The sequence below is a fragment of the Squalius cephalus genome (genome assembly GCF_949319135.1).
Source record: "Squalius cephalus genome assembly, chromosome: 13".
In the NCBI taxonomy this organism is placed as follows: Eukaryota; Metazoa; Chordata; class Actinopteri; order Cypriniformes; family Leuciscidae; genus Squalius; species Squalius cephalus.
The window spans coordinates 21969074-21975911 of record NC_137134.1 but is presented as its reverse complement, the minus strand read 5'-3'; positions in this window follow the sequence as shown (position 1 = coordinate 21975911).

Sequence of the window (6838 nt, the reverse complement as noted above, 5' to 3'; positions counted from 1 at the left end):
TGGCTGATTCGGTTCATAAATCATTATTGAATGATTTGTTTGCTATTCGTTTATTGTATATTTCATGGATGTGGCTCATTCAATCATCTTTTAAAGCTCAAACTGTATTATGTTTGTTCTTCCAGGTGCCCTGGTTTGGCCCTATCAAATCAAATCTATTTTTAAACAATTTGATACAAGTTTGTTTTGCTATAAACAATGCAAACAACATTCCCGAGTTTGTAAATGACAGATTGATTTTAAATTACTGAACAGAGTGAGTTAAAACAAAAGCTCACAATAGTGTGTCAAACAATCTTTATAGGCAATTGTGTTTTTCCATGCAACAGCCTTGAGGAAATTATGGTGTGAATGTGTGTGCATCATGTTTTGCATCGGTGTGAATGTCAGTGCTTTCATCAGGAATGAGGAAAAATCAATGGAGATTTCATCTCAAATGAAACACACCATCATGGGAACATTGTCCCACCTCTGTACCTGATGATCTGGGAAATAAGCCGTATTCACGGTTCAGTACATTCAAATTCTGTATACAAACACAAATGTCAGTCAAAAATATGGATGACACACACACACACATTGAATAGGAGTCTTAAAACCTATTATATATGTATAGTTAGTTAGTTAGTTAAGTTAGTTAAATTTTATTTATGTGTCATGCCAAACATTTGGCCGATCCCACATGGCACCACAAGCTTATTTAGCTAACATCTTCTGGTCGCATATACAAATCATTCGGGGAAATACATAAATATACTTACACACACACACACACACCATATACAAACAAATCCTCATCTCGATAAAGAGTTTTTTTTCCTCTTCTCCCATGCTTTCTCAAGATAATTGGCTAATTTATATGTTTCACATGTGAACAGCCTCAGTCTTTGAGCATCATCCATATTTACCAAATCAATCTCTGATTTTATCTTACAAAAAAAATCACTCTGTTCACAAGAAAATGGACAATAGAAAACAAAATGGAACTCATTTTCTATATCATTCAAACAACACATGGGACAAATCCGTTTTTCCTCTTCTAAATGAACATATCGTCCTGTTTCAACAGTCAAAGGTAAAACACCAGATCTCAATTGAGCACACAGAGATCTTTGCCTTTTTGACAAATTATATACAACATAATTCTCTGTGCCATATTCCGGTTTTATCATCACAAAAATACGCAATTTTGGCTTAGCCCATATATCGTCGCCCCACTGCTCTTTGTCTTTAACAAACACAGATTCTTTAAACAAACCAATATTCAGCTTTTCATTATTAGAAAACAACTCATCAAACCCATATTTACAAAACAGTTTGCATATATCTTTAGACCAAGGACCAAGAATATGTTTATCCCAGAGAAATATTTTCATATTTTCATATTTATATTACGATTTTCTCATCAACCTATTTGCGTCCATATCTAATAAACGATTCCATAACTGGGCCATACATATCTTCCAACGAACCTCACATGATTCCCATCCCATGTCTCCCACTATCGCCAATGTTGGAGCATATTTGTGTACACTCAGAAAATATCTTATGGCACTATTTTGCACTAATTCATAATTAGATATGTTTCTAAGTCCTCTAACCCCCACAATATAATCAAATATAGGGCACACACAAGCTTGAAACCGTTTAGAATAAGTTTGAAAACTTATGTATTTCAGATTCTTGCTTTTACCAATAATTCCTCCCAAATCTCATGCTGAATATATATATATATATATATATATATATATATATTATATATATATATATATATATATATATATATATGAAGAGTTCAGATGCAAAAGCCTCTAAGTGCCATTTGAAATTTTCTTCTAGAATGATCATTTTTATTAAGCTTGTATATTTAAGTTCAGTAATTTCACTTAAATGACAATTAATAGGTCATTTTCATTGCCATTTAAGTGAAATTACTTGAACTTGAATACATGAATGAATACATTTGACAAATTACAAGGTAATAGTATAATATGTGTTTTAACATCTAATAAACAAAGTTTACATTATTTTATGGTAAAGATAGACTTGTCCTGTCCAGTCGAATGCTATTTTTCATTGTATATGGTGAAATAACCAAAATAAACAACCAGTTTATGCATTTTCCCCTTAAAATGACCTATTTCTCATTTTACAGTGTGGTTGGAGAGGGTCAATCTGCAAACTTAAGAAAACAAGATTCACCGTTAATGTTTCTTTAAGCACCTGTTAAATAATTCAAATTCACATCCATAATCAACCTATTATACTCAGCAACATTAGCCGTGCTTCATGCACAGATGTCAGAGTGTAAACACAATCAATTCAGCAGCACGCACACACACACAATTCCATATGAACGTTTGTAACCTCTTCACCTGAATCATGTCAACCTTTCTTCTGCCCCTCTTCTACCCGCTATCAATCATTTCTTTATCATGCCATCCCATCCCTCCCTCCCTCCTTCCCTGCATTTCTTCCCCCTGGTAAGGAATTATAATTATATAAACAGCCTGCTTGACTGTGGAGAGTCTTTGCTGGTGGCAATAACTCACCATCACTGCCAGAGGATCAGCAAACACTTCTTATCAAGTGGCTATATTTGCAAACAGGGAACACATCATCCCCTCACACAAGGTACATCCCGGAAAAACATCCACAACAATCATTGCACAATGTTATATATAATATAATATAATATAATATAATATAATATAATATAATATAATATAATATAATATAATATAATATAATATAATAAAACATGAATATTACAATATTAAAATAACAGGTAGGTCCTTCAAGGTGTCTCGAAAAGGGTGTCGTAACATCTAGCTACTGGGGTGCCTCAGGGCTCAGTGCTTGGACCACTTCTCTTCTCCATCTACATCTACTTGACATCACTATAGGATCTGTCAATCAGAAACATGGCTTTTCCTATCACTGCTATGCTGATGACACACAACTCTACCTCTCATTTGATGGTTGCTCACATCTCACCTTGCCTGACATAAATTTATTGCTGGATGAAGGATCATCACCATCAACTCAACCTTGCCAAGACAGAACTGTTTGTGGTTTCACAGATGTTTGCCTGAGGGACAACCACTGGCTCTGCACCCCAAATCACTACTTCAGAGTGACTTATGTGCCATCCAGAAGCTTTTGTTCTGCAAGTGAGGCACAAAAGCATTTTAACGGACCTTTACCTTGACTGTTCCCTGCCTAACTCAGCCTGAACAGCCGAGTCTTTAGCCATTTTCAAGAAACGGCTGAATACACATCTTTTTTGTGTTAACACTTGTTCCATTAATGCTAACACTTTCTATTCTTTTTCTATTTATAAAAAAATGGTGCTATGTGTACTGTGCTAGACTATCTGGGACTTGTCACAGCACTTACACAGTGTTGCCCTTCTGTTGGTTTAACTGCTTTTATTGTTCTCCTTATATGTAAGTTTGGATGAAAACATCTGCTAAATGATTACATGTTAATGTAAAATAAATGTCACTGAAATTAAATGGAAATTCACATTGTTTACAGGTTTATTGGCTTTACATAGTCATTTTATTTGTTATTATTATCATGTGAACATACAAATAGGTATCATTAGAATTTAATTTAATTAACGGCATTCCTGTAGCTCAAAGAGCATATTTACTTTTTACCCCCTATAAAATTACTTCTTTTTTTTTTTTACAGTGTCAATGGATAGAGTCCTTTGCACTAGAAGGTTAAAGGGGGGATTGATTATGATTTCACTTTTTTAACTTTAGTTAGTGTGTTGAGTATAAACAACATCTGCAAAGTCACAACGCTTAAAGTTCAAAGCAAAGGGAGATATTTTCTTTTAAAGAAATTGCTTTTTAAGGACTACAACAAACGGCTGGTAGGGACTACACGAAATGTTGTCTACATGTTGTCACTTCTTCTAGAGTCTCTCCATCTTTGTCTGACTCTGGTTTGAACATAAAAGGCTAAAAGTTTTTGAAATTTTCAGGACACAAGCTGTTGTAGCTCCGCCCCCTGTGCTGGGAGCAGCAGCTCATTTGCATTTAAAGGGACAGACACAAAAACGGTGCGTTTTTGCTCACCCTCAAAAAGTGACTATTTTAACATGCTATATAAAAAATATCTGTGGGGTATTTTGAGCTAAGTCTTCACATACACACTCTGGGGACATCAGAGACTGATTTTACATCTTGTGAAAAATTATACCACCCCTTTAATAAAAATGTTTGTCTTGTCCCATAGACCTTTTCCCGTTTTTATAAACTGGTGCATTAGTCAAATCTGAACATTTCTTCTCTTTCAATGTAAAAAAACAGCTATTTAAGACATTAAAGTTAAGTGAAAATCAGCATGTAATAATGAATAAAATAAAACAGCAGGAAATAGTTTGTGTTATATGTATATGGATGATCACAAGTGGGTTGTGAGCTGTTTTTCAGTCCCAGTTCATAACTGCTGCCAGTTGCTTTAGGGGACCAATTAGTGTACTGTACATTTGCAGGAAAGCACCTGATGAATGGCAGCTAAATAACAATAGGCCTGTGTAAAACAACAACAGCAGCAACAAATGAGATCATTTAGCTAAATGTGAGCGAACAGGCGCACAATCTGTCGAGGATTCATCTATCAAAACCATCCTTCAGATGGTCTCCCTGTTGTAGATACAACACTATTTAAACATCTAATTAATTAGGAAACAATAATTATGAAACATTTCTCTTTTAGAATAAATGCCTAGTGTTTAGATGGATATTGGAATATTAAAACTTTGATTTGACGTAAAAAAGAAGAAGAAAGAATTAGTTATTGATTGATAATTCACTAAATATCATTAAGATCATCATGCTTTTGATTTTTTTTTTTTATAATTTAATTCTAGTTAGTTTTAAGGTTGCATAAATAATTGTGTTTATTTATTTTGTTGTAATCTTTTATGTTTTCATCCCTTATAGCACAACAAATTATTGATGACATATAATGACAGTTGAATATAATATAATATAATATAATATAATATAATATAATATAATATAATATAATATAATATAATATAATATAATATAATATAATAATTCATATTGTTACATCCTTCATTGCATTTATGGCTTTAAATAGTTATAATATAATATAATAATATTTTGATATTAAAATAATAATGTTCACTGTTAATTGATTAACTATCATTAAATGAACCAGTTCACTAAGACTCATTAAAATTGACTGCCTAAACGATTTACTAAAATTAAATGTCCAAACCATAGACTGTAAAAATAGATGGACGACCCTTCATTCTCTTCCATTGGTGAAAAGTGAAGCCGCCAAAGTCCTAATATGGCGCTAATATATTGCACTGATTTGGGACCTGCTTTTGCGCAGTAGTGAGCAGGAAGTAAAGCCGCGATATCAAGTAAACCAACGCTATCTCACGACCAATTCGTACGAATTCGAACGAGTGATAAAAAGTTGGCTAATTCGTACGAGTGAGGTCGTATGAATTAGCCAACTTTTTATCACTCGTTCGAATTCGTACGAATTGGTCGTGAGTATTTGTATTGGTATTTGTACGATTTGTCTAAACCCACGTGATGGGTAGGTTTAGGGGCGGGGTCAGGGGTAGGTCATTCATATGAATTCATACGAATTGGGCAATTCGTACAATATGTACGATTTAGCAAAAATCGTACTAATTCATACGAGTGAGGTCGTATGAATTCGTATGAATTAGCCACCTCGTAGAATTCGTATGAATTGCCGTGAGATCAGGCTGAATAAACAGTTATGGATATGTAGAAATTAAAGTTGAAGCTCCAATCTCCTCCCAAAAATCCAAAAAAAAGTCAGTTGATGACTCAGTGACTACCTTGTTTAGAGAAGCTGCCAATCTTGACGTCACATTCCCGTTTTTATAACATCAAATAACTAACTAAAACCAAACTTATTTAGCACTTAAACTTAAATCAGAGTGATAAAAACTACCTAAAATGACAGAAAACATCTTTGAAAAAAAATTATTTGAAGTTTCCATCGCATCCATTAGACTTCATGGGGAGGCGGGGTTTATAACCTATACTGGGACCAGCCACCAGGGGCGATCGAGACGCTTTGGCTTCACTTTTCAGCACTTGTGCGGCACGCTTGGTCCAAACCAATTAACTGAAATTTACTGTCCAAACTAATTCACTAAAACAAATTGATCAAACCAATTCACTAAAATTAACTGTCCAAACAGATTAATTCAAATTAACCGCCTGAACCAATTCACTTTAACGAATCAACCAAACCAATTCAATAAAATTAACTGTCCAAACCCATTTCCTAAAATTAACTGTTCAAACAAATTGAACCGATTCACTAAAATGAGTTGCTCGAACAATCCAATAAAATAACTGTCTAAACCGATTCACTAAAATGAATTATCCAAACCCTTTTCCTAAAATGAACTGGCCAAACAGATTCACTTCACTTGAAATCATTCATCCGAACTAGATCACTAAATGAACCATCCAACTGATTTACTACAACGAATCAACTTTTCAAAAGCTACCCATGACACATATTTGTGTTCTATTCACAATAAAATGCATTTAAATTGGATCAAGTTGTGTTCGCAATACAACCAGACATAAAAACAGCACTTTGTTCAATGGTTATGCTACTGGAAAAACTACTTAAGTTAATTTCAGCTCTAGTTACTGCAGGCTTTCTCAGTTTATTACCATTTAATCTAAATTTCTGTCCATCGAAAAGTAATAAGTACTGATTATTTCACAGGCACAACTGAAGAGTCATTTTCAAAGATTTTTTGCCTCTAACCTCACAAAATCCAGAG